The sequence below is a fragment of the Strigops habroptila genome, chromosome 8, assembly GCF_004027225.2.
Source record: "Strigops habroptila isolate Jane chromosome 8, bStrHab1.2.pri, whole genome shotgun sequence".
Lineage (NCBI taxonomy): Eukaryota > Metazoa > Chordata > Aves > Psittaciformes > Psittacidae > Strigops > Strigops habroptila.
The window spans coordinates 4,297,700-4,307,168 of NC_044284.2; the positions used below are offsets into that span (position 1 = coordinate 4,297,700).

At 40.3% G+C, this 9,469-nt stretch overlaps 1 long non-coding RNA gene across 1 annotated transcript; it reads left to right on the forward strand.

Moving 5' to 3' along the window:
• Positions 1-314: 314 nt before the first annotated feature.
• Positions 315-4,340, forward strand: LOC115611988. The gene is made up of 3 exons (XR_003992828.1): positions 315-530; positions 745-876; positions 4,125-4,340. It is a non-coding gene; the product is annotated as an uncharacterized LOC115611988 (long non-coding RNA).
• The last annotated feature ends 5,129 nt before the right edge of the window (positions 4,341-9,469 follow it).

Below are 9,469 nucleotides of genomic sequence, written 5' to 3' on the forward strand. Positions count from 1 at the left end.
TCTGGTCAACTTTGCAGTTGAGTGTTTCTATGATTTTCCCCCTGTTCCAGCCCTCCAATCTATCTAATTCCCCCGCACACCATGACCCTATAGAAGGATGTATAAAGAGGACTCTGGAGAACAATGGAATAATACACTGGTAACCTCACTTTTTCAGCTAGGGCTACCTATGTATGCCTCACAGAGGTGTATGCTCCATTTTCTACCCAGCACTATCATTCCTGTAAGCCTGTGTGATGTAGTTCAATATAACGTTTGTTACATCTGGCTAAATTGTACCCAATAGCCCCAATTTTTTCCCCTGCTGGAGATGTGTGAGCTGCTTTCTGGCTGTGGTGTCAGCCTATAGAGTCCTTACGTAGAGCGTGGAAGCATCTGGAGAAATCGCATTTTCATAATGTAGCAGCAATAAGTCATCATTTGTTCCGCTTAGATCTGCTCTGCAAATCTGATAGGAAGATTTCTCCCCAGGGATCTCATCTTGCTTCCTTTACTTGTTCACTGAAGACCATGAGAACCACACAAATGGGGTGAGCACAGTTTGACCCTTGGTAATTAAGATCACTTACCTTAATATGTTTGCTAGTTTGAACAGAACCAAGCACAATGACTTAGGACATTTACAGGGTTGATTTCCTTCATGCATGAAATACTGGAAGACAATATGAAACAACCTTTTAAGAACGATTCTGCTTTTGAGCCCATCCCATTCCTTTATTAGCAAATTACTGTTTTCTTTCTAAGGTGCTCTTTGGGAAGCAGACACAGCAGACAGGGAGAGATGAGTTGGTAAACTAATACCAGCTTTGGAAGACTTCTGTAAAGAGACCACGTTGCACCGCCAACATCATTACGCTTGGGTCTTACCTAAATGAAGTAAGTTGTATCCAAAACAGTAACCAATGTTTAGTGCCTAAAAATAAATACCAAGTTCAGGAAAAGCTAATATATATGTCAATCTGAACTTGAAATTCTTGGGGAAAAAACCTTGGCCTTAGAGCTTTGGAAAATAAATATTTTTGCCACGTGGCAATGGTTGTGAAGTAAATATGTCCCGCTGCTCTGATCTTACATCCTGTCACATTAATGTTTCAGAGCACTCAATATAAATATTAAAACTAATAGCTTCGCTCTTCAGCTATTACTCCATCATTCCCTGAAATCATCATAAAACATTCAAAGCCTTTTAGAACATTTACACACTTGAATCTGATGGTGGGGAAAGGAGACTTAACAGAGCACAGCTCGCGAGCTTAAATAATAGTGGAAAGCTGTTTATGGAGTATGCTTTATTTATTCATCATTTCAAGTAAAGTTTCAGTTTTGATGGAGAGGAAAAAAATCAAAGTCTAGCCGTCAAGGGAGAAGGCTGAAGTATTGCTTTTCTATACTGTGGACTTGTGTAAAGAAATATGGAATAAAAAAAGAAGTTAAAAAAAATAAAGCAGAGTCCATGAGAATCTCAGTCCAAGGTCAATCAATCTTAGGACTGTGGGTACGTAAACAGCTAATGGATTGTAAAGACACATAGCAGTGTTATGAATTTTTAACGAGCAACTCTTCAGCACAGACCCCTATAAATCAATGATGACTTATTGGCTGGATCAATTATGCAAACGTTAAAACATTTAATGACAGGTAATGAACAAGTCTCTGGAGCCCACCAGTCAACAGTGTTTTGCAGTTGTAGTTACAACTGCTTAAGTGAAAAGTCTGCAGGAAGCCTTTCCTTGGCAGTGATTTAAAGCTAAACTGAGGTGGTGCTAAAGTAAAAGAGCATGGTTGCGTTTCTCTTTGTATATAACCTTTAACAGGTTGGTAGGTGGGCACAGTTTTTAATGTACTTGTAGGCATGTATATTATTTTTTTACCCAATGGTATGTTGTGACCTTGGGGAACCTGCTTTCCCAAACCTTATTCTGCAGGTTTACTGCAAGGTATGTAGATATAAATGGTGCAATTTTCAAAGCAAAAAAGGTTGGGCTTTTGTGAGCAGACTAAATAGCTGTTTCTTATAATGCTTTATGTTGAAAGTTAAGACAGATGTCACAAAAAAGAAGATTAGATGAGAGGAATGATAGACTTTATTACAATTAGCCAGCACAAAAAAAGGACTGAAAGATGAGTGTAAGCTGAATAATATGAGAGAAGTCTTATGGAATAACTGGTGGCATTATGGTGGTTTAATTGCCTCTTAAAATTATTATCCAATGAAAGATGAAGGATTTTTTTTTTTGTGGATTTTTGAATTTAATAGTTATTTTAAATTTTAAACATTAACCTTTCTAATGGTGATAATTCTGCAGATTACAGGCACGTTGTAAATTAAACATACCATTCAAGAACAGGAACAGCTTTATAAGCCCCTGATCCAAATGCCACATTTCTCTGTTAACTTAGATAAGGCTTTACTCGGATTGACTGAGGCCTGCTGGCTGAATCAGTGAATTGAGTAAGCACTCCTTATTGCCATTTGCTTTACTTTCCCAAAGCCAACAAATATAAATGAAAGCTTGGAAAAGAGTTTGATCTTTGGTCTGAAGAATTAAAGTTTAAGTGTTTTGTAAAAGTGGTAGAATTATTGTATAATGAGAAAAATAAAGTTATTCTCAGCTGTATTCTTTACAAGGAAACTGCTCAGAGAGCATCCTAGTATCCCAAGACAATGTATATCTTAGCTGTTTAAACTCACCAGTAACGTCCTGCCTCTTTCATGTTTGCTGCCAGCAGCAGTTCATGAAAGCTCCTGTACTACCACCAGTCCAGCACCCCTCACTTGGACTGAATAGCACCTTGCTCTGAAAATTGCTCTGGCAATTGCAAGTGAGGTTTCATGTGAATAAGCAGATACTAGACCCAGCAAGAAGAGCCTGTTTGGGTTTCTTCATGCCATGCTCAAAGTTTGGGACGTGAGACATACAAGGGAAGTGCAGTCATGAGAGACTGTAAATAAACCAGAGTCATCCAGGAATCTGGAGTAGTTCAAAACAACTGCTATTTTGTAAATAGTAGGAAATACTAATAAAGCTCTGGAGACTTCTGATGAAATGAGGAGTGGCCCAAATGTTGAGCATCACTTCCTTTTCCAAGGGGGAAATGGAGAAATTGCTGCTCCTGGTTAAGGAGCTCAGTAGAACTCCTGAGAAAGATGTTTGGTGTGGTCAATCTTTTATTCTGGCATCTGGCATGCTGGCAAAACAGCGCATTGAGAAAACAGCAGATGTCTCGAAATTCATAGACTTTTTAGCTTCTTATTGAGACTGACATTACACTCCTGTCATTATTCTAAGTGTTACAAGTTATATCAATATCTCCAGCAGCTTAAACATATCCGGTGTGGAAGTTCTCCATTTTTATCAGTCATTCTCCATATTCAGGGTCTCTCATTGGCTGTAAACATCGTTTGTACCTGCACTGCAAGTATGATGCCAGCAGACACTAGGAAGAAAGGATTTAAAAGTTACCACCAATGAAATTGAGGGCAGATCATGTGCATTTCAAGGATGAGCTTACTGCAGAGTAGTGATACACCTTTTAAATGTAGATACCTTGGCTGGATGGCTTTTTTAGGAGCTCAATGGACAGAAGAGTCAGGTTGACAAGTGAGATGCTGCTGAAAGGAGTAAATACCCATTCCTACCTTCTTCCTACTGTGTCCAAGAGAAGGAAGTTACCCTTTTGATGCTATTTTACTTAATTGGTTTCTACATGTGAAAAAGCAGTGGACACAACTGGACTGGTGGGTTCTGCAAATGACCTAAGAGTCAATACTGAGGGGTTGGGGGCCGTTTATTACTTGTCAAATTAGAGCTGCCACTTTAAAGGAAGATCTGCAGCAGGTGGTGGAAGAAGCAAAAAACCTGTTAACTTGATGTGTTGATCCTTTTGGTTGCTTTCATTTGACTTTGCCTGATACAACTTCTGAGTTTTTATCAGGTCTTTTTATATTGTTTTCTTCCTGATTGACACTCTCGGGTTATTCTAAAACCTTGGATCAAGTAAGGTAGCTAAGATGTAGTAAGCGGGTTCTTTCATGTTGGAAATTCATTGTCACATTTGCTACATAAAACAACCCCTCATTTCACAGAAGAAATAACACCATCTCTTTCAACATCTTGTTTTAGGCTTCTCAGTGTATTTCATAAAAGACTGATGGACAAGATAATTTGACTGACACCAACCTAGTTTTTCCTGACATCCCCTGCACACGCAAGATCTGACAGCTGCCTTCCAACCATCTCTATGTCTCTGAAGTTCCAGTAAGTGCTGCTTCTGAGCCCATCTATTCTGTGTGTTGCACCAGTGGTGGCCAAAACCCATGGAGCCAGCATGCCTTGCCTGAAAAGGTGAGTTTTAGCTTGTGTAATACAGCCGTGACTGAGTCGTTGGAAGTGAGCTGCATAGAAGAGTCTGTGGGTCACACATCTGTAATTGTCGTATATCTGTATGCTAATTGCAGAGGTGTTTTCTATTTGACTGTGTGGTAAAATAACCAAAATGCCTTAGTTTTATGTTTCTGTAGTACTTTTGAGATTGTCTCCATGATAGGCTGATGATAGGAAGAGGAAATGGCCTCAAGTTGCTCCAGGGGAGGTTTAGACTGAATATTAGGAAAAATGCCTTCACCAAAGGGGTGATCAGGCATTGGAACTGGCCGCCCAGGGCAGTGGTGGAGTCACTGTCCCTGGAGGTATTTAAAAGATGTAGATGTGGCATGTTTAGGGATGTGGTTTAGTGGTGGGCTTGGCAGTGTTGGGTTAATGGTTGGACTTGATGATCTTAAGGGTCTTTTGCAACCTAAATGCTTCCGTGGTTCAATGGTTCTATGATGTGAGATGCAAATGAATTCACAGGAAAGTCAGTATCATTATTAAGACAAAAACTAGCTCCTGTGAAAAAAGCAATGCAATTCTTGGTTGCAGAAACTGGGGATTAGTTTTCAGTTAAAAACTATTAATTATTTTTACTTGTATTTTTTTCTTTGTGATATTCACACCTTGTGATCCCAGCTAAGATAGGAAAGACAAAGCAGAAAAGAAACCCCGAAGTGTGTGTGAGCTCTCTCTAGCAATACTTTTTGCCTAGATCAAGCAAAGAATTGGAAATCTTAGGAGAAAAATATGGAAAGCAAATGTTCTCAAGTGATTTGCAGCTTGCTTTTCAAAGCAGTGAACTATGGGTAAGACTGTTTTGCTTGCAGTCAGATGTTTATCTGAACTGAAGTGGAATGCTGTGCCGATATAAAGGTATTTATTTGCATGTGCCTTTTTTTGTTGTTCTGAAAAAAGAAGTTGTCTCTGGGAGTTCATTTCTGAAGTTATTGACTGCTTGGTAAATCACATCCTTTCCTTGCGCTAAGCTAAGAAGCGATCAAGTCTCCAGTGCTCAATTTGGTGATGCTCAATGTGTTTATTTTGCCTTTTTGAAAGTATATTTTTGCACTTTTTTATCTACTTCAAAAGTAAGTACATTAAAGCAGGGGTCAGAAGATGCTGACTGTACTTCACAAAAGAAACTGTCATGTGGAGTTGCAAGAATTTATTGAGGTCAATGCTGATGAGAAATTGATAGAGTAGATTGAACAGTCTACTGACTTTTCAGTATAGTTTTGCAGTGCTCTAATGAAATTATTGTCACCCTTTTGTGACTGTTCTATGTGCTCTCTATCTTCCTATGGGTGCTCTCGATCTTTCTGTTTATCAGGACACTGTTAATCTTGATTCTTCCCTCACTGTCTACTGCCAAATTAAAAAGTTGAGGGAACAAGCTGAGAGAAGAACAAATTGCAATAGCAAAGGTTCTTTTCCCCCAAAATTGCATATATTTTTGGACATGGGCATTACAACTAATGTTAAATGAATTTAACATAGAAAGTTCCTCGTACACAAGGCTTAGATTACAAAGCTTGGGTGTTTTAGTTTCACCTTGCTAATAGGTGCACCTTCTTTCATTCGCAGCAGTCTTAGCCTTCTAGACATCTTCTCTCCCACTCCTTTCACAGTGACAAGCTTTGCAAGTCTAGTTATTCCCTATTATGAAGTTTCTGCACTTCTTCTGCAGCCTGTGTCAGTCTTTCTCTCATTCCTCCTCTGTGTTGGAATCATCTCTGGTGTGTCTGTGAGCTAACTATTAGCACACAGCCTTACATTGCTTTTCTCTCAACTCCCCAGTGCAGCATTACCATGTGGGGGAACTGATGCTTCAGAGCAAGCAGTTCTCCAGCCAGCAAAGGGACATGTATTGAAGAAGAGCTTATCTGTGAACTCCCCAAAGCGTTAAACAGGTTCATAGACTTTCAGTCTCATAGTCAGGCAGTGATCTGCAACATTCTTCTGCTATTAGCTGTATATGCACAGACATGTTGGCCCTTGCAAGAGATGACCCTCACTTTCAACACCTACTTCCTAAGCAGGATCAATCATTAGAAATACTACATGTCACCTTGATTTAATAATGGACAAAATCCCTGCACATTACGAGGATTTCACTGTCTCATTAAGTTGGGACTGGGCTTGCTCATTGCTTTGTTGGGTTTAAGGCCTAGCATGTTCCTGGCAGTCTTTATACAAAAACCTGCTCTTCTGAACTTGGGTCCTGGAGTCAGAGTTCAATTGCTCTGGGGAGGTTGCATCATGGGAGCATCCTGGAGCACAAGGTGTTTGAGATTTTAGTGCAGTTCCTGTTCTCCTTCAAGCCACCAGCATTTTAGCCAATATAGAACTTCGGGAGTTTGGCATTATGTACAGCTGAGTAGACATCCAGAGTATCCCCATTCCTCAGCATGCCTTTTGTATCACTGCATCCCCACGAACACATCTACAGCTCTTTGGGAGGTGACTATGTTGTATAAGGTGTATGTATGAAATGAAAGATGTGTTATGCTTGCTGTCACTCAGAGCAGTGGTGTTACAACCATTAGCTCTTCTGATATGGATCATGACAAATACATGGCTGCTGATACTGGGTGATTATGGTATTCATGTTAATGGTGACTCCCGTGCTTTAGCTGGAATTTCATAATTGCATGGCACCTGACTCACATAAGGACAACTTTGTCCTAGCCTGGGAGAAGGTTAAAAGGGAAGAATAATGCCATGGAAAAGGCAGGACTGAAAAAGGGATGTGTAAAAACACATTTGTCATAAGGTCAAACATAATCTTCTGCAGATGAAACTTCAATCCTTTTATTACTCCAGGTGGGATTTTGGCTGTCTTCCTTGGATTCTGTAATTTATTGTGTCTCATTAAACAACTTAAGTGAGGACAACTAATCCTTGAATAAGGTAGTGGCTGAGTAATTGCAAACACTGATTTATTTTCAACCCCCTTTGGGAGGTGAATAGGTAGTGTAACCCTCATCTCATCCTCTGTTGCTGAGACCTTACGCTCACAAGCTCCTACAGAATTTTTTGGTGCCCAGCAATGCCTCGATTCACTGTACCTGAGAGACTGCCTGATCTTGAGACAGAGTTGGAATGACCAACCAGTCTAGTCACAAAGGGTGACAATGTGGTCTCGCCCTTTCCCAGCAAAAGAGCCATTGCAGTCAATCTGTGCAAAGATCAGCTGTAGTCAGTGGACAGGGTTTCTCAGAAGACCTGGTTTATCTGTTCATAGCACAAGTACCTAAATAAGAGTGTTCTCATCCCTGGAGAAAGACCACCACCAAAATGAGATGTGAGTTGAGTGTGTTGTTCTAGTGAATTGTCTCGCTGATCTACCCCTCTGTTAGCAAAGATTTTGGAAAGAAAACATCCAGTTTTGACCAAAAAATGTCTCAGTGATAAAGACATCTCAACATAACACACCATGCAAACTAATGTCCTTCACTGTTTAAAACGGGCATCTTCTTTTCAAGCCAAAATTCATCTAGCTTTTTCTGGATATGAGATTTTGCTATAACTTCCTCCATCAGAGAACTGGATTTCAAATATATATGTATTTTTCTTTTTTCCTAGATCATTACTAGCACCTGATGCATTTTTAATAACTATGTATAGACACAGTATGATCCAGAAGGGTGTCAACGGAAACATTATTTTCCTCCTGTAAGGAAGGAGGAAAATATCCAACACTTTGATATCGTTCTTGAAAAGCAGTCACCAGAACTACTAGTCACTGCATATGACCAGTGACAGCTTCAAAGCCATAGCCACTTTTGAGCATGATGAAACAATTCCTTAACCTTTAAGACTCTTACAGTCAGAGTAACTGCAACAGAAACTGCACTGAAACACGGCAGGGAGGTGAACCTCAGAGAGAAATGGGCTGGAGCATTCGAATAACCTGTGCTCCCATCAGTCTCTTCCATACACACTATATACAGAGCCTGGAGTCCTCCCAGTGCAGGTGACTAGATAAGCATGCCTTCGCAGGAGATGGCTCCAGGAGGGAGTAAAGGTGGTGTTAACTTCTTGTATAGCAGTCAAGGGAGATTGTAGTGGCCCCTCCCTCGACAGTGAGTCTGCTGGGTTGCAAGAATAGAAAAGACATGGAGTCAGAAGGAAAGCAAGCAAAGGAGGGTGTCTACCTCAGCAATTCAGCTACATAGTGGGAGGGCGAAGAAAGCAGTACAGGCTTTTATAGCCAGTAACTTCTCAATAAAAAGATCCCACAGTGGAACTCTGGATTAAATTTTGCTGTTTGGAAACTGTTCCCAAAGTGGTAATTGAAATTTCCCGTCTTGTTACAAAGGGTGCAGTAATTTCCCTGGAACCAGCCATATGCTGGAGTTGTGCAGTGTGAGCATTGCAAGGCAGTTCTTTCTGCCATTCCTGCAAGGCAAAAGCGAGAAAAACATTGTTCATTTAGGCTTTCTGGGCAATGGCTTTTAGTTCCAAAGCGTGGAATCATAAGGATACTCATTAATGAAGAAATGTTGATATATTCATTCAATTAACAACTTGGTAAGGCAAAGCATGAAACCTTTCACGTTGCTTGTTCTTACTGCAACGTGCATGAGACCTGTTCCTGCAATATCCATGTTTACTCATCAAATGGGGAAGCACTCCCAGTGTCAGAGACATTTATCTGCATTAGTCATCAGTACATGCAGTAAGTGTTTGTACAGTCAGGCCGTTAGTAGTGGATCTCGACTGGAGATTTGAGAGAGAGCTACTTTCTTTACATCAGCTCTTTGAGATGAGTGTTAACCTCCTCTGAATTCAAATTTAACATTAATGATGATATGATCTCCAATAATATGCTGACCTCAGTCTCACTTTCTGTTTTATTTTTCACTGCTGTACATCACTCAGTGGTGACAATACAGCTTTATTTCTCCTTCCATTGGCTCACTGACTCCTTTCTACCACACTATCAGTTTCCAGGGAGAAATGTTAGCATCTAAGGTCGGGCAGGTTTGGGTACTTTCAGACTACCATGGGTGAAGACTTCGATGGACATTAGTTCAGGAAAAAAAGAGCAGAGGAATATGCAGATCCCAGTCCCAGGTCAGTGCTCTTTCAGT